We start from the raw sequence: 19808 nt of genomic DNA on the forward strand, positions 1-19808 counted from the left end.
AAACACATATGAGGAAATCCCCTCTTCCATTTTGCTTCTCTTCCTGAAACCAGTCTCTCTCTTATCACATCCCTTGCACCAGTGTCCCATCTGGGTCGCCATGTGTATGGGGTGGTTTGCAGGGGGTCAGCTTTCCCTTCTGACCTTATATGAGCGGTTCCGAATCGCTCCCACACCCTTGGTTCTAGACACTGGAATTATGAAGGGACTGTGACAGACTTGGACAGACAATCGGTTTCAAGGTAGGAAGCAGGTATGGCTTTATTGTGTCTAAAAAGAAGTAAAAGGCACACCTTTAATAACACACACAGAATAGTAATACCAATACACACTGAGGGGTACAACACATTGAATAAAATGTCAAATTACAGCCTGTGGGGAAAAGAATACAGCTTAAACTCTAAATGGGGTAAAGAGGAGAATGCAGATACATTTACACAAGTTATCCCAGCCTCCCCCCTCCCAATTCCCCGAACTAACTAAGTTATAGCTCTGGGGGTTCAGGGGCTATGCTCACCAATTCCTTTTGGCAGTTGCCGGTGAATCGCAGTTTCGGGGTTCGCTGCACTTGGCCTTCTAGGCGAGCTGCACCCCGGACGGAGGAGAGGACTTCGGACTGCTTAGTCTTCGGTTGGGGTGCGTACGTTGATGCGGTAAGTTGCGTTTTGGATGTATGGGGTAAATACCCACTTTCTTTGGTTAGGAATAGTTTTAGTTAGTCCCTTTTGGTAATTTCTCCCCCGTTGGGTCGTTCAGAAGTAGAGTGTAGAGTGGTTGTCAATTTGGTTGCTGACAACCTTCCATTTCGTGGGCCTCGTGCTCGGTCAGTTCCTGATGATTTCTAGTAGTTTCCTTCACTACTCCATTTCTTCACTGTAGAGGAAGCAGGCTGCTTGTGTCTGTGTCTGTGTTACAGTCTGTGTATTTTCCTGGTAAAACTGGGAATAGATATTCCCCAAAAAGGCTTCCTTATCTCCCACCAAATCTAGCCCAGCACTTTGTTTCGATTTTGCAGCCCAGCTCACTGAAACTTGATTAAGTGGTTTTAATCTGGCGTTAATTGGCTTTTCGAAGTTGATGAGCTCTCGGCCATTGTGCTAGTCTGGCCTGAGCCAGATATTTCTATGCCTGTTGAAAAGGTGTTGGAATATGTATGTGACATTTGGGTCCTTTGGGTGGGGTGACACTGTTTCTCATGGTCGATTGTTTGAATGCTAATGTTTTCTAGGGGCAACTTTCGAGGGCAAACAGTTCCCAGACAATTTGATTAGCTCCAATGTCCAAAGTGGCCCTTTTCTTGCAGACCCAACATTCACCTTTTAAAAATCCCAAATTCAATTAAAGTTCATAGTTTCTTCCATGTGCACTTTAGGATTTCAAACTTTCTGGTAGATAGTTCCAAATTAAATTCCCTTTCCTATGAGTCCAAATACTTTTGGGGGGGATCTCCATGAATGCATCCCCTTTTATCCCTTGCAGACGTCGTCTGCCCCTTTAAACTCATTTGTGTCCCGAAGTTTTTCCTTCCATTTTTAAAAGTCCAGAAAGGGATTCTTCTCCTCTGCAGGGGAAAGGTACCAGGAATCTTTGCAAAATATTGGTAAATTCTACAGTTTTTCCTTAACTTACGTTATTAGAAGACAATGCACAACAATTTAAATTTTAAAAACATTTTTTTATTAAACTCACAAAATGTATTTATTTTAACAACAACCCATCCACCCACCCACCCAACATCCCCAAACTACACTCTAACAGTAAAACAACAACACTAACAATCAATAACAATAATAAGTCAGCACCTGCGGCCATGTTTCCCTCCAGATCCTCTTCCACCCCGCATTTTAACCCCAGCCGCCCAAGTTGGTCCCTGGTTGGCACGAGATGTCATGGTGTATAGACTTCTTGCCGTGGTGGGGGAACTGCTGGTGCGATCGCCTGTTGGCGGGGTGTAGGAGGGGAAGGCGAAGCTGGGAAATTGCCTTCCGAGTCAGAAGGAATTGCTTCTTCCTGACCCGCTTGTGTGTTGGCATTTGCGGTCTGCGCCATCATGGCGCATTCAGATGCAGCGCTGTGTTCCGCTAAGAATGCATGCCGCAAGGCATTAGTGGCGGCGGTCTGCTCATGCATCTCCATGAGCTTCTGCTGTGACACCCGGAGAAGGCCTCTGCAAAGGCCACAAATGTCTGGAGATGGTCATGACTTATCGGGACGGTCTCCTCGCACAGTTGAGTCAAGCCCCCCATGCGATCGACCAGGGTAGGCGTGTGCTCTACTCGCTGATCCGACCTCCAAGGGGTCTGCGAGGGCACTAATGGACTCCAGCATTTTCCCAACGACAGATGTTAGGCTAACTGGTCTATAGTTTCCTGCTTTTTGTCTGCCTCCTTTTTTAAATAGGGGTGTTACATTTGCGGTTTTCCAATCTGCTGGGACCACCCCAGAATCCAGGGAATTTTGGTAGATTACAACCAATGCATTGACTATCTCTGCAGCCATTTCTCTTAAGACCCTAGGATGTAAAGCATTAGGTCCAGGGGACTTGTCCGCCTTTAGTCGATTATTTTACCTAGTACTACTTCATTCATGATAGTGATTGTATTAAGTTCCTCCCTGCCTATAGTCCCTTGATTATCCGCTATTGGGATGTTTTTAGTGTCTTCTACCGTTAAGACCAATACAAAATATTTGTTCAATGTATTTGCCATTTCCCTGTTCTCCATTATTAATTCCCCAGTCTCATCCTCCAGAGAACCAACATTTATTTTAGCCACTCTTTTCTTTTTTATTTACTTGTAGAAACTCTTACTATCTGTTTTTATATTTCATGCTAGTTTACTTTCATAATCTAGCTTCCCTCTCTTAATCATTTTTTTAGTCGTTCTCTGCTGGCTTTTAAAAGTTTCTCAATCCTCTGGCCTCCCACTAGTCTTGGCCACTTGGTATGCCTTTGTTTTCAGTTTGATACCCTCCCTTATTTCCTTAGTTAGTCACGGATGGTTATCCCTTCTCTTACAGTCTTTCCTTCTCATTGGGATATATTTTTGTTATGAGTTATGGAATATCTCCTTAAATGTCTGCCACTGCTCTTCAACCGTCCCATACTTTAATCTATTTTCCCAGTCTACTTTAGCCAACTCTGCCCTCATACCATTGTAGTCTCCTTTATTTAAGCTGAGGACACTGGTTTGAGAACCAACTTTCTCTCCCCCCAACTGAATTTGAAATTCAACCATATTATGGTCACTCATTCCGAGAGGATCTTTTTCTATGCAATCATTTATTAATCCTGCACATTATTAGATCTAAGATTATTTACACAGTACTAGATCTAAGATAGCCTGCTCCCTGATTGGTTCTGCAACATACTGTTGAAGGAAACTATCCCAGATACACTCTATGAACTCCTCCTCAAGGTTACCCTGGCCAATTTGCTTTGTTCAATCAATATGAAGGTTGCCGTTTGCATGCACCCATGATTATTGCCATTCCTTTTTTACAAGCCTCCATTATTTCATGATTTATATTCCGTCCAACAGTGTAGCTACTGTTAGGAGGCCTATAGATTATGACCACCAACGTCTTTTTCTCTTTATTATTCCTTATCTCCACCCAAATTGATTCAATATCTTGATCTTCTGAGCCAATATCATTTCTCACTAACGCACTGATCCCATCCTTTATTAACAGAGCTACCCCACCTCCTCTTTCTTTCTGTCTGTCCTTCCGAATTGTCAAATACCCCTGAATATTTAGTTCCCAGTCTTGGTCACCTTACAACTACGTCTCTGTAATGGCGATCAGATCATACCCATTTGTATCTATTTGTGCCGTCAACTCATCTATTTTGTTACGAATGCTACATGCATTTAGACAAAGAGCTTTTGAATTTGTTTTTTTTCCCTTTTTTCCTGCTTATTTTCTCTGTCTTTCAAACTCACTTTCTACATTTTGGTTTTCTAATTCCAGCTTTACTCCCCTACTGAATCTATTCTCAGGTTCCCATCCCCCTGCCAAGCTAGTTTAAACCTTCCCCAACAGCACTAGCAAACCCCCACCACGAGGATATTGGTATTGGCTCTGTCGAGGTGCAACCCATCCACCTCCCCCAGAAGCGGACCCAATGCCTCAGGAAACTAAAGCCCTCCCTCTTGCACCATCTCTCCAGCCACACATTCATCTGCTCTATCCTTCTATTTCTGTACTCACTAGCTCGTGGCACCGGGAGTAATCTCTCTTGTAGCTCCCTAAAATCTGCCTGCCGGACCTCATCCCTCTTTCATTGGTCCCGATATGGACCACAAGCTTTGGCTGTTCACCCTCTCCCCCCAGAATGCCCTGCAGCCGCTTGGTGATATCCTTGACCTTGGCACCAGGGAGGCAACATACCATCCTGGAGTCATGTCTGCGGTTGCAGAAACACCTGTCTGCTCCCCTGTTTATTGAATCCCCTATCACTATAGCTCTTCCATTCTTCTTCCTCCCCCCCTGTGCAGCTGAGCCAACCGTGGTGCCATGGATTTGGCTCTGGCTGCACTCCCCAGAGGCACTGTTGCCCCCATTAGTACTCAGAAGAGAATACCGGTAAGATATACGGCACAGAAACAGGCCATTCGGCCCAACCAGTCCATGCCGGTGTTTATGCTCAAGTCGAGCCTTGTCCCATTCTTCCTCATCTAAGAGGAAGACACAGAAGAGGACGAAGCCGAAGGGGAGGGAGCAGAAAAAGAGGAAGCTGAGGATGAGGAAGCAGAAGGAAAGATGCATCCTAGACAGCCCCTTCTTGGCCAGGATATTTGGGATGGAATCATCCGCCTGCTCCAGTGACCACAACCACAATTCCTCTTTCAACTTTAGCCCCTCACCTTCCCTTCCCTCTGTTACTGACCATCACAGCATCTTCTTGGCTGCAATGCTGAAATGAAAGCCACCACAAAGCAAACAGTCCAATCCAACTTTATGCATTTATCTATCCAGTATGCCATCAAGAAATAAACTCACCACCCTTATGCCTTTCCTTATTGACTGTATTTTGTGTGCCTTTGTCCATCCTACTGATGTCATGCAGTGCTACCTCAGTGGCGGCAGCATGGCTGGTCGAATGCTGCTGACTTTCAGTGGAGGACAATGAAAATGGCTTTGCTGGTTGACCGTGAGGAGCTCGTGGCTGGGAGTGTCAAATCAAGTGACCGTGTTTCTTCTTCTTTTACTTCTTCACTCTCCTCTCCCTCTTCTTGTCCAACCACTGGCTGGGCAGGTTGCATTTCTTGGGTGTGTGAAATGAGGAAGGCACAAGGGTGCAGTTGTGGTGAGGGGAGGGCAGGAAAGCAAGAGGTGCAGCCAAAAGGGGGATAACATATGAGATTATCAGCATCTTGTATCCTTTCTGCCCTGCCAATGGCCAAGGGCTCAGCCATGCTCCTGCCAAGAATGGAACCGTCTCCTCCAAGGGGGTGAGGTGAGGCTAGGAATGGGAGATGTGCCTCGTGATTGGTACAGATTGTTGGTACGTGAGTGATGGGAATGGGGGGAGTCGTGCATTGAGCAGTGTGTGAGGCTAGCGGTTCAATTGGTAGGAGACGGCTTTTGAAGATGATCTTGACCAATGTTCTGAGGTCATGAAGCTTCTTTGGGCACTGGAGCCAGGTGATGGGGATGGCAGTTATGGCCTCGGTGATCTGGTCGAACATCGTTCTTTCAGGAGGGCCTCCTGGCCCCTGTGGGTAGAGGTCCTCTCTTGCAGTGTTGACCCCCTGCACAAAGCTGAAGTGCTGTGTGCGAATCACTGGGTGCCCCTTCCTTGGCTTGCTGAGCTAGTTGTGTTTGCGCAGAAGCACTTTTACCACATTTTTTAGGTTTGGAAGAGAATTCAGCTTTAAGAGCTGAAGACTCCTATTTGGAATTTCTTTTTAGAAGAATAAAATGTTATCACTCATTTATATATTAAAATCCCGGTCCATTAAGGTAAGTTTATTTTTAGCCCTGTGAAAACATATTTTAAAAAATTCAAAAAATTAATTTTTGCATAAAATATTTAATTCATTTTAAATATATTATGTGTTTTTTTATATATGTAATATGTTTGTGTGTTTTTGCGGGTATTCGCATTCATACTTATGGCAGCTCCGTGGAAATGGAACTCACCATAAGAATGGGAATACCCCTATTTTGATTGGTTGGTTCGGCCCATATGATCCCAGGAACACGTATGAATTACATACACTCCTGGACTATGTGAGTCTCTATGCAAGCCTTCGCATAGAGGCCCAGGACCACAAGTTTATGAACCTCTGGGACCACCAGGTACTTTCATAGAAATGTTTGCGGTCAGAGGCATTCTCCTCCGACCGCGAATTCTGGGACAATGTTTTTTATTTAAAAGGCCATAAGAACTGAAAAATGCATTATTTCACTCGATTTTAATTTTTATTAGTTCAATACATAGTCCTTTTAATTGCCCACAATTCATTGCGAGCTGCACAGCCTCGCTCCCAGAGGCTGTAAGAAGCAGCTCCTGGACAGGAATGGGTCAGATGCCTGCACCAACACCACTATGAGGGTATTACATTGTAAGTTAGCACTACAAATCTTTAGCCCCCAGCATGAATTTTTGTCCGGTAGCACTGGGGCCATTTTCAGTAGACGTAAGCCCAAGGATGCAGTGACACTGGCAGTTTTTTTCCAATGACCGAATTCTAGGTCCATGATTATAATCATGATAATGAAGATGGAGCACGGATGTTGCCTGCTACCATGACCATTTTCATGAGCTAGAAATTCATTATAGCCAAGGAATGGACAGTGGTTAGACTAAAAATGATTAAGTAGCGCCAGGTGAAAATCGTTTAAACTGCACGCAAAATTCATGCTCACTCCTCATTAAAATGATTGCATTCATAAATCGATTCTAAAAACCCAAGCTCGTTGGCGTTACACTAAAATAATGGACCAATATCGGGTGTAGTCTAAACACAAGTAATGATTGCCACAGGCTTTTTCCACTACTTAAAGGGGAGATCCATTGATGCTATAGCACCTCATTCTCAGCATTGTTGGGTGTACCTCTGCCTCAACAACCATAAGAAGAAGGACCAAGAGAAGGAGCATTTATTTACAAATGTTGATGGCAGATCGCCGCCCCAGGGAGAGAGCCCGAGAGTTTTCCGAGGTAGCTATGGAAGCAATGGTTTTAGCAGTGAAGAGAAGGCGGGTTATCCTGTACCAACTGGCAGGAGGCCCTCGCCACATGTCTAACGCACTATGTGGAGGGAAGTGACACACCTCCTCACAGGCAGCACTGTGGTCCCCAGGCCCCACACCCAGTGCAGGAGGAAGTTAACGAGCTCACACGGGTGGTCAGAGTGAGAGAAGGCTTCAACAAATGTTACATACCACCATCTGTACCACAATCTTCACACACTGACCAAAGCACCACACCCCCAGCACTCACCCACCAACAATCACTACCTAACAACACTCACACCCACATCTCACACCTTGCACACATTGACAGCTAGTCAACTATGACAGGCACACGGGTCATTAGTTATTAGAATTTATGTGATATGTGTGATATATTTATTGAAAGAAAGAAAGAAGAAAGACATATATTTATATAACACCTTTCATTACAACCGGACGTCTCAAAGTGCTTTACAGCCAATGAAGTACTTTTGGACTGTAGTCACTGTTGTAATGTGAGATAAATTTATTAATGGTGTTTGGAATATTTTGTGATCTCTCTCATTTCACCTTTGTGCCCAGGACGGCACTATGATATACCATGAGAAAGGGATTGTATGATGGGAATGTGGTGAGCTACGGGGATCTGGGGTTTCATTCATGTGAATCTGGGTCTGTGAGCTGGTCATGGACAGCCTGTCCAGAAGGCTGATTGTCTTGCTGACTCCGCCTTCCCTCCTGTTCCTTTTCTTCCTTCTCCTCCTCCTCCTTGGCCTTCTCCTCCTCGTCCTCTTCCTCTTCATCATCCTCTGCCTCGTCGTCCTCCTGAGGTAATGCCACAATCCTGCAGCCCCCATGACTATGTGGAAGTGTTGTGAGCAGAAGCCCTTAATAAATAATGAGCGACTTCTACACTTGAATCAACTGTCACCAAAAAATGTTGAAATAACTAAAGAAAGCTGTTTCAGTTGCAGGAGGTAACAAACAGGCACTGAACCTGCAAAACCCTGTCAGGTACAGCGGATTGGGAATGGTGCCTTTAAATTATGCTGCTGCAGCCTGCTTCCTGCTGGTAGATGCCAGCTCTCCCTATCATTGTTCTGTGCTGCCGTTAATATAAGTGGCTAAATCCAATGTTGGAGATTGTGCGGGATGGCGAGCACCCTGGTACTAGGGTTTACCAGCAATGCTATCGGCAGTTAGCGTGTGGCGCTGGAACTGGCATCAGTTTCGTTACAGCTGTCAATGGCATTTCAGCGTCATCTCCTGTTTCCCCGATTTCATCTTAACACTTCCCATTTCATCACTATATCCAATTTTTAGCCTTAAGTGTCTAAATGGGGTAGAGGAGCAAAGGGATCTTGGGCTACAGATATACAAATCATTAAAAATAGCGACACAGGTTCATAAGGCCATTAAAAATAGAAATTGGGTTTCCTTTCTGGAGGGATAAAACTGAAAAGCAGAGAAGCTTCATTAAATTTGTATCGAACATTGCTTAGACCACACTTGGAGTACTGTGTACAGTTCTGGTCTCCATATTATAAAAAGAATATAGAGGCATTGAGAAGGTGCAAAAAAAAAGGTATTGTGGGTTTAGGTAGGTGTTGGGTTAAATGCAACAAGAATGTCAGCATGTCCGGAAGCCGGCTTCAGCACACCGACATCTACCTTTAACTCGGGCACTTTTGGCTGCATTTGCATAACCTCCTCCGAGAGAAGTGGGTTACTGATTTGAATATTTAAATGAGTGTATTCCAACGATATTGTAACTGGCATTTCAATTTAACAGCACGTGCACATGTTTCCTGGCTTCCTGAAACTTGCAATTGAAACCAAGCCGAGAAGACTGAATGGCAATTCATGGGGCTCATTAAAAGTTAGGCAAATTACAGCAATAAGTACTCAATGCTCACACCTGCTTTCTTACCTCTCACTGGGTAAAGGTTTGTTTTTTGAGAGTACTTGTGTTGAGAGGCTAATTTGTGCACTTTGGATGTATCAGGATGGGTAGTGCCATGGCTGCCTTAGCTTAGACCTCGGTCGAGGAGCAAGATGACCACCAGCAGCAGCAACAGCCTGCTGTGGAGAGACCTGTAAGTGGTGAACAGAGAGAGCAGCAGTGTGGTCGAGCTCACAGAGGCACTACCTGCGTAATGGGGTGTATAAGTAGAGGCTCAGCTTCCTTGACCTCTTGGAAAATCAGTGCCACTGGAGGCTCAGATTGTTGCGTCAGGTGGTGGCAGATATCTGCGGCCTCCCAGAAGAAGACCTACTCCATGCTGCACCTGGTGGCAATGCTTTAACAGTAGCTCTGAAAGTGACCACTGTATCGGCATTGGTGCATGGTGAGCATGAGTCCTGTGATGGTGCACACTCAGAAGGATCAGCTGCTTTGAAGAATTGTTGTCTGGGAGCTCCACCGACTGCTGCTGTACATGTGATGGCCACCGGGGTGGCAGCTCCCTAGGGAGCTCCGCTGCTGAACAACTACCATTTGCTACCATCCGGCAACTTTCCACCCTTAGCCTCCCCCCTCCCACTGTCTAAACTTCCCCTAGCCCTAATATGGGGTCTTAAACACTTCAACCCCTACGCTAAACCCATCCCTGTGAATCCCACAAGATCAGGCCTACCTCAGGCTTCCCACCACATCACCCATCAGTGACGAAGACCGGGACCCTCGATCCACGACGATGCCCGGCGAGCAGGTGAGCCTCCGACCAGGCGTCCGGGCCTTCATTCCTCCAGCGGCGATCAGGCCTTCACTCCTCCAGTGGCTATCGGGCCTATTCTCGATGTCGGCTGGACCTCACCTTCCCCACAGGTGACGTCCTCCTTCAGCGACGACAGGAGCTCTCCTCCTCCTCCTCCTCCAGCACGTGGTGACCATTATGACTGTGACCTCCCTGACCCCCCACTCTGAACCCCAGTGGCCCACTGACCCTCCCAATGCCTGCCCCAAGCAAGCCTCAGACCACCTACCATCAACGGCACTACTCAGCGCTGAGCCTGTGGCCAACATCTCGCTGTAGGCAATTAGGCCCATATAGTAGTGCCTGGTCTCCAGTCATCTTGGACCCCAATGCCACTGGATCAAGACTTTGCTCAGCTAAGCTCGTGTGGTAGCCGGTGTGCAGCGGCCACACCGTGTTAAAAGAGCTCACGCACAGGTATCATCCACTTCTCTAACATGAAGTTCAGGACCTGGAACGTCAGGACCCTCATGGACAACCGCAACAGTGACAGGCCGGAATGAAGCACCGCCATAGTTCTCCGGGAACTTAGACGCTTTGATATCGACATCGCCACCCTGAGCAAGATTCGGCGGGCAGGGCAAGGCCAGCTCAAGGAACAAGGTGGAGGTTATACCTTCTTCTGGAAAGGGAGACCAGAGGAAGAATGCCGCCTCCATGGAGTCGGCTTTGCCATCAAAAACGAGCTGGTCGACCGCCTCAAAGACTCCCCCTTGCAGAGTTAATGAACGCCACATGACTCTTCGATGCACCCGATCCCGGAATCAATGCGCCACAGTCATCAGTACGTACGCCCCAAAATTCGATGCAACAGATGAGACCAAAGAGGATTTCTACTCAAACCTCGAAAAATCCCTGTCTTGCGTCCCCGCGGGTTACAAACTGATCCTCCTCGGTGACTTCAACACCAGGGTTTGCAAGGACACAGTCCTCTGGGGAGGTGTGATTGGCAGAGAGGGGGTAGGGAAAGCCAACTCCAGTGGTACCTTACTCCTGACAAAATGTTCAGAACATGAACTTGTCATCACCAACACCCTGTTCCGCCAGAGGGACAAATATAAGGCATCGTGGCAACACCCTCGCTCCAAACACTGGCACCTGCTCGATTATGTCATCGTCCAAGCCAGGGATCGCAAGGATGTGCGCATCACCCATGTCATGACAGGAGCTAATGACTGTTGGATGGACCATTGCCTAATCCGATCCATCATTGACATCAACAAAGCCCCAAAGTGGAGGGGGGGCAGCAGAAGCAGTGCCGCAAAAATGTCAATGCCGGGGCACTTAAAGATCCAACTAAGAGAGCCGTATATAGTAAATACTAAGTCAGCGCCTCACAGCTAACCTGGCATGCCTTGATGACCCCGAGACACAGAATTCCCACAGTGTTTGGACTGCCCTCCAGGCCTCCATAACCAGTGCCTGCAAAGAGACGCTCGGTCACTCGACGAGGAAACACCAGGACTGGTTTGATGAGAATGATCAGGAGATCCAAGAGCTAATAGATCGCAAACGCAGGGCATTTCTGAGCCTCAAGCAACAACCCAACTCCGGAGCAGCAAAGCAGCATTACAGACGCCTCAAGGCTGAGGTCCAACAAAAAAACCTGGGACCTAAAGAACAGGTGGTGGATGGAGAAAACACAGGAGATACAGCAGCTGGCCAATAGCCATGATGTGCAAGGATTCTTCATTGCAGTCAAGGCCACTTCTGGCTCAAACACCTAAGATCCCCACCCCACTGCTGGCCAAGAATGGGGAAACACTCATCAAGGACACCGAGGCAGTCAGGGCCGGCTGGAAGGAGCACTTCAAAGATCTCCTCAATCGAGACTCTGCCTTTGACTCGAGTGTTCTCGACTCCATTCCACAGCATGTGACCCGTCATCACCTCAGTGAAACTCCAACGTTGCACGAGGTAGAAAAAGCTTAAAAACAACAAGGCTTCTGGAGCAGATGGAATCTCTGCTGATGCACTGAAGTATGGCAGAGAGGTACTACTGGCGCAAATACATGACCTCCTCTCTCTCATCTGCAGTGAGGAAAGCATGCCGGAAGATCTCTGAGATGCAATGATCGTGAGCATCTTTAAAAAAGTGGGCAAGTCCGACTGTGGCAACTACAAAGGAATCTCCCTGTTCTCACTGGGAAAGTTGTCGCTAGTGTCCTCCTCAAACGTCTCCTCCCTGTGGCTGAGGAGATCCTCCCAGAGTCACAGTGAGAATTTCATCCCCTAAGGGGCACAACGGACATGATTTTTGCAGTGCGACAGCTGCAGGAAAATGCAGGGTCCAGCACGAACCCTTATACATGGCCTTCTTTGACCTTACACAGGCCTTTGACACTGTCAACCGCGAGGGTCTATGGAGTGTCCTCTTCCATTTCAGATGCCCCCAAAAGTTCATCACCATCCTCTACCTGCTCCACGACGACATGCAGGTCATGATCCTTACCAACGCATCCACTGCAGACCCAATCCACGTGTGGACCGGGGTCAAGCAGGACTGCGTCATCACCCCAACCCTCTTCTCAATCTTCCTCACTGCCATGCTCCACCTCACAGTCGACAAACTCTCCGCTGGAATGGAACTAAACTACAGAACCAGTGGGAAGCTGTTCAACCTTCACCGTCTCCAGGCCAGGTCCAAGATCACTCCAACCTCTGTCGTCGAGCTACAGTACGGGGACGACACCTGCGTCTGCGCACACAGAGGCTGAACTTCAGGAGATGGTCGATGTATTTACTGAGGCAAATGAAAGCATGGGTGTTACGCTAAACGTCGGCAAGACAAAGGTCCTCCACCAGCCTAACTTTATCACACAGTACTGTCCCCCAGTCATCAAGATCAATGGCGCGGCCCTGGACAATGTGGACCAGTTCCCATATCTCGGGAGCCTCCTATCAACAAGAGCAGGCATTGATGACGAGATCCAACACCGCCTCCAGTGCGCCAGTGCAGCCTTCGGCCGCTGGAAAAGAGTTTTTGAAGACCAGGCCCTCAAAACTGCCACCAAGCTCGTGGTCTACAGGGCTGTAGTAATACCCGCCGTCCTGCATGGCTCAGAGACATGGACCATGTACAGTAGACACCTCACGTAGTTGGAGAAATACCACCAACGATGTCTCCGCCAGATCCTACAAATCCCCTGGGAGGACAGACGCACCAACATTTGCATCCTCAACCATGTCAACATCCCCAGCATCAAAAGCACTGACCACACTTGATCAGCTCTGCTGGGCAGGCCACATAGTTTGCATGCCAGACACGAGACTCCCAAAGCAAGTGCTCTACTCAGAACTCCTTCACGGCAAACTATCCAAAGGTGGGCAGCGGAAATGTTACAAGGACACCCTGAAAGCCTCCCTGATAAAGTGCAACATCCCCACTGACACCCGGGGGACCCTGGCCAAAGACCGCCCTAAGTGGAGGAAGCGCATCCGGGAGGGCGCTGAGCACCTTGAGTCTCATCGCCGAGAGCATGCAGAAAACAAGCGCAGGCAGCGGAAAGAGCGTGCGGCAAACCAGTCCCACCCACCCCTTCCCTCAACGATTATCTGCCCCACCTGTGACAGAGACTGTGATTCTCATATTGGACTGTTCAGCCACCTAAGAACTCATGTTAAGAGTGGAAGCAAGTCTTCCTCGATTCCGAGGGACTGCCTATGATGGATGACATGTGATGGACCTGGTGGAGCGAAAAATATGAATAAGTACTGGCAAGGTAAGAATGTTGCAACCTTTCATTATGAAGATTATTTCACTTGCTGCTGAAATCAACTGAGTGTTGTATGACATGTGAGTCACTGATATTTAATTATTTCACCAGGTACCTGGGCAGTCACAATCTTCACCATCTCCGATGGTCAGAGACATCAAAACACCACTGATGTCCAGCACTTCCTCCTTTGTAGTTGTCAGCTGCGAGATCTGTTGAGGACCACCTCTCACTAGTATTCCGCGCTCTCTTCTCCTGCAATAGGAAAAAGGACAGGCCTATGAGTGACAGGAATGGTATGTGGTCACCTGATGGATGCAATGTATTTTGTGAGGGTGACTAACTGGCAGAATCATCAAATTGCATAAGGATCAAGGTGCATGGCTGTGTTGGATGGATAGAGAGGGATGTTAGGAAGTGCCTAGAAAGAGAATGATGGGTGCACTTGCAAGGTAAGCGGGTCTGAGGATCTATGCAATGGAATAGGCTTGATAAGGCAGAGTGAGGGGGTGGGGTGATGTGTACAGCAGGATGTAGTTAAATGTGCAACTGTACTCATTTTTCCTCACCTAGTTAGGTCATTAAAGCACTTCTTACACTGAATTCAGGATCATCACATAATGCTCCTGCTGCTGACCTCCTCAGCCACATATAGCCACTCCTTCTTTGTCACAGCAGCAGGTTTCTTCCTCCCATTGTTGGGGAAATGTATCTCTCTCTGAATTCTCATTGCACCCAGCATCAAGTGATACATCATTACATCTAGCCGCAGATTTAACTGCCTTGAATTCATCATGAAACTTCTCCCTCTCTTTGTTCAAACTCCTAAATTCTCCAGATTCTATCTTTGCATTGGCTCTTTAAATACCCCAGTTAAGAACGCATTGTGTACATCTGCACCATACCGACTGCTATGAATTCGACAACGTACCTGGAATTAATATTATGATTGGGTTGCTGCGTTAAAATTGCCACGAGCTGAAAGTTTTTCCAGGTTTCCCACTTGACATTGCACTACCCCCCGTCAACCGGGAACCCCCTCCCCGTCGCCCCCCCCACCTGCTCTGAATGTGCATCAGAGTTATTATCGGGGCTTATACATCGATGTAACTAATTAACTATGATTGAGGCATTCTACATTTGAAGACTCTCTATATATTTAATTTGGCTTTACTTTCTCTATTTTCCATGAATTATGTCTCATTTGTTTATTCATTCATGGGATGTGAGCATCGCTGGCCAGGCCAGCATTTATTGCCCATCCCTAATTGCTCTTGAGAAGGTGGTGGTGAGCCACTTTCTTGAACCGTTGCATACCATGTGATGAAGGTTAGGTGCGGTTAAGTGGGGAGTTCCAGGATTTTGACACAGCGACTGTGAAGGAATTGATATATTTCCAAATCATTAATACTATTCATGAGTTAAACATTAATATTGTAAGAAAACAATTAGTGCAAAGTTAAAGTAGATATAGTGGCCTGCATGTTCTGCCCACTCCATGCCATTTTCTTAGCAGACCTGCAACAGGTGGGATTATAACATTACCTGGGGCCATGCTCCACTGCATCTTCACCTCCTCCTGGAATCCCCCTGTTCTGCTTACTGCTTCTGATGACGGGTACCCATCCGGTACATCATAACCTGCCTTTCATGATGATGACTGACCTGCTGTATATTTTTTGCATTTTATGTTTTTATCTCCAATTATTAAGTTTTTCCCACATTTCTTTGAATTTGGGCTGACTCCAGGGGGTGAATTTCCACAGGAGATTCTTCCACTCTTCCACTGTAACTTTTGGAACAGAGCTGTGGAAAACCTGGAAAAATCGTGCAAAGACCCTTTACTTGTTTCCTGGGTTCGTAGTGAAATTATAACTAACGAGTGGGAGAACTCTGTCATTCACTGCCCATCCTGGTTTTTGGTATCCCTCACTTCCAGATTATGTTTGAATTGATCATTCTGTGGTTACTAACCTCAAGGTTGCTATGACTTCCATTTCATGTACATTATCTAGGTCATTAACACCAGGTCAAGACAAGCACTGCTTCGCATGGCTTCTCTGACACATTGACAAGCGAACCACTGATCCATTACATTTAACAATTCTGACTCTAAATTACTTGCGTTTACACTGGGTTAATTAAAAGCGCATATTAAAATAACATTCCCAATCTCACATACACTTCATCTTTTCAAAGAGCGAATCATCTTTGTTCTGATGATGACTTGATGGTCTGTAGCAGACTCCTCGGTTGAAATTTCCCAGTGCCGACCATACGGGTTTCGGGGAGGGCGGGTCGGCAGTTAAATTCGCGGAAATTGACAGCTCGTCGGGAACCTATAATCATCCCGCCGATTTACGCAATTAATTCGGGCACGTTTGGAGGCATGCCACAGACCCGCTCGAGAGAGGAGGGTGACCTCATTAAAGTACGTAAAGACCCTTGCGAGATCCTTAAGAAGGCTTTTAGCAGCAGCTTTTGGCTTTAACTGGTTGGGCACGGGATTCACAAACCTCAGGAACCTTGCCTGCTCAGTGGCCATTGTGTGACTGCATTATTTGAGAGCTGGGAAAAACACATGAATACGCCCACTTGACACCTGATTATTTGGTTAATGGAAAGTTAAGTGGGGCTATGGAGCTCTGTTATAATTAAAGGGTTAAGAATGGATCTCGGAATTAAAACGAGCTGACATAGACTTTTGTAGTGGTCACCTTTATAAAGGTGTTTAAAGGGAAATAACATATCAGAATGATTAATTGTTACAAGCTGTGTAACCCGAGGACAATTACAGGAGGCCAAACACTCCTGGGTGATGGGGGGGGGGGGTGCCTTGAATGCAGTGTGCAGTCAATGATGTGATGCTCTGCATCTGTGGAAAGCCAGCCAGAGCCGCAAAGCCGATGGCCCATTCAATAATACTGGCCTCATCAGTGACAAATTTGACATAATTGGCCGACTGTGATGTGCAAATGTCTGCTGCAGATCCCTGGAAAGAGCCTGAGGTGAAGAAGCTGAGGATAGTGGTGACTTTGACAGCCACTGGTAAGGCATGTCCACCAGGTCCTCTGGGCTGCAGGTCTTGTTCCAGCAAGCCACAAATGTCTACGATGACCTGGTGCGATAGCCAGAGCCTCCTGAAGCACTATTGCTCAGTCATGTCCAGGAAGCTCATCCTCTGTCTGTATATCCTGTGTTGGGGGTATCGCCTCTGGCACAGTGCAGGCCTGTGCTGACCTCCCTCTCTCTTATGCAGCATCAGGTCATTGAGGAGAAGGCTGTTGTTGCTGCTGCTGTTCGTGTTGTGGCTGCAGCGGCTGGTGTGGCTGCTGCTGTTCGTGTTGTGGCTGCAGCGGCTGGTGTGGCTGCTGCTGTTGGTGTTGTGGCTGCAGCGGCTGGTGTGGCTGCTGCTGTTCGTGTTGTGGCTGCAGCGGCTGGTGTGGCTGCTGCTGTTCGTGTTGTGGCTGCAGCGGCTGGTGTGGCTGCTGCTGTTGGTGTTGTGGCTGCAGCGGCTGGTGTGGCTGCTGCTGTTCATGTTGTGGCTGCAGCGGCTGGTGTGGCTGCTGCTGTTCGTGTTGTGGCTGCAGCGGCTGGTGTGGCTGCTGCTGTTGGTGTTGTGGCTGCAGCGGCTGGTGTGGCTGCTGCTGTTCGTGTTGTGGCTGCAGCGGCTGGTGTGGCTGCTGCTGTTGGTGCTGGGGCTCAACTTGGTCCGATTCGACTCACTTCTAGAGAAAAGATGCGCACTTAGCTTTTGCTGCTGCACCCACCAGAAATCCCGGTCCTGAGGCCAGTTCGCCCTGCGCATAGGAGCGCGTGCACGTCTGGACGGATGAAGAGCTGGAGCTGGAGTTACATGGCACTGGGCAGCCAATCAAGGTAAAGTATTTTCTCATTCATAATAATGGGAACTTCGTAGTAGGAGTTCTCATTATTATGATTGCGAAACAACCCCCAACATAAAAACACCAATAAAAAAAGGAAAAAAGTCACATTAACATTAATTTAAATAAAAGTTAATCTTAGAAATCTCGAAAAAATAAAAAAAATTCTGATTTTTTAAAAAAGTTTTAAAATAATTGTTTAAAATAAACTTACCTTAGTGGGCAGGGTATTTAACATTAAAATGTATTTTTTACATTTTATTTTTATATGTTTTTGTAAGTTTTAAAACTCTTATGCTGGTAAAAGTAGGCTATGCACCTGCTTTTACCAGGCACAAGAATTTTAAGGACATTCGCAGGGCAAGAGTTGGATCTCTAACCAGCGTACTAAGCCTAAATAAAGGAGACTATGAAGGTATGAGGGTAGAGTTGGCTAAAGTGGACTGGGAAAATAGATTAAAGTGTAGGACGGTTGATGAACAGTGGTGTACATTTAAGGAGTTATTTCACAACTCTCACGAAAAATATATTCCAATGAGGAGGAACAGGTGTAAGAGGAAAGACAGCCATCCGTGGCTAACTAAAGAAGTAAAGGACGGTTTCCAATTAAAAACAAGGGCATACAAAGTGGCCAAAACTAGTAGGAGGACAGAAGACTGGAAAGCTTTAAAAGCCAGCAAAGAATGACTAAAAAAATGATTAAGAAAGGGAAGATAGACTATGAAAGTAAACTAACACAAAATATAAAAACAGATAGCAAGAGTTTCTATAGTTATATAAAAAGGAAAAAAGTGGCTAAAGTAAACGTTGGTCCCTTAGAGGTCGAGACCAGGGAATTAATAATGGGGAACATGGAGATGGCAGAAACTCTCAACAAATATGTTGGATCGGTCTTTACGGTAGAGGACACTAACAATATCCCAACAGTGGATAGTCAAGGGGCTACAGCGGGGGGAGGAACTTAACAGAATCACAATCACTAAGGAGGTGGTATTCAGTAAGATAATGGGACTAAAGGCAGATAAATCCCCTGAACCTGATGGCTTGCATCCGAGGGTCTTAAGAGAAGTAGCGGCAGGGATTGTGGTTGCATTGGTTGTAATTTACCAAAATTCCCTGGATTCTGGGGAGGTCCCAGCAGATTGGAAAACTGCAAATGTAAAGACCCTATTTAAAAAAGGCGGCAGACAAAAAGCAGGAAACTATAGACCAGTTAACCTAACATCTGTGGTTGGGAAAATGTTGGAGTCCATTATTAAAGAAGCAGTAGCAGGACATTTGGAAAAGTATAATTCAGTCAGTCAAAGTCAGCATGGATTTATGAAGGGGAAGTCATGTTTGACAAATTTGCTAGAATTCTTTGAGGATATACCGAACAGGGTGGACAAAGGGGAACCAGTGGATGTGGTGTATTTGGACTTCCGGAAGGCATTTGACAAGGTGCCACATAAAAGGTTACCGCACAAGATAAAAGTTCACGGGGTTGGGGTAATATATTAGCATGGTTAGAGGATTCGCTAACTAACAGAAAACACAAAGTCGGGATAAATGGTTCATTCTCTGGTTGGCAACCAGTGAGGTGCCGCAGGGATCAGTGCTGGGACCTCAACTATTTACAATCTATATGAACAACTTGGAAGAAGGGACTAAATGTAACGTAGCCAAGTTTGCTGATGATACAAAGATGGGAGAAAAGCAATGTGTGAGGAGGACACAAGCAATCTGCAAAAGGACATAGACAGTCTAAGTGAGTGGGCAAAAATTTGGCAGATGAAGTATAATGTTGGAAATGTGAGGTCATGCACTTTGGCAGAAAAAAGTCAAAGAGCAAGTTATTATTTAAATGGAGAAAGATTGCAAAGTGCTGCAGTAGAGCAGGACCTGGGGTTATTTGTGCATGAAACACAAATGGAAAGTATGCAAGTAAAGCAAGTGATCAGGAAGGCCAATGGAATCTTGGCCTTTATTGCAAAGGGGATGGAGTATAAAAGCAGGGAAGACTTGCTACAGCTATACAGGGTATTGGTGAGGCCAAACCTGAAATGCTGTGTGCAATTTTGGTTTCCATATTTACGAAAGGATATACTTGCTTTGGAGGCAGTTCAGAGAAGGTTCACTAGCTTGATTCCGGAGATGAAGGCAGAAGGCAGCAGCAGCCAAGTACATGGCACCATGGGTGGCTCTGCTGCACAGGGGGGCAAGAAAAATAATGGGAGAGTTATAGTGGTAAACATAGAAACATAGAAAATAGGTGCAGGAGTAGGCCATTC

This window comes from Pristiophorus japonicus, unplaced genomic scaffold, assembly GCF_044704955.1.
Source record: "Pristiophorus japonicus isolate sPriJap1 unplaced genomic scaffold, sPriJap1.hap1 HAP1_SCAFFOLD_226, whole genome shotgun sequence".
Taxonomy (NCBI): Eukaryota; Metazoa; Chordata; class Chondrichthyes; family Pristiophoridae; genus Pristiophorus; species Pristiophorus japonicus.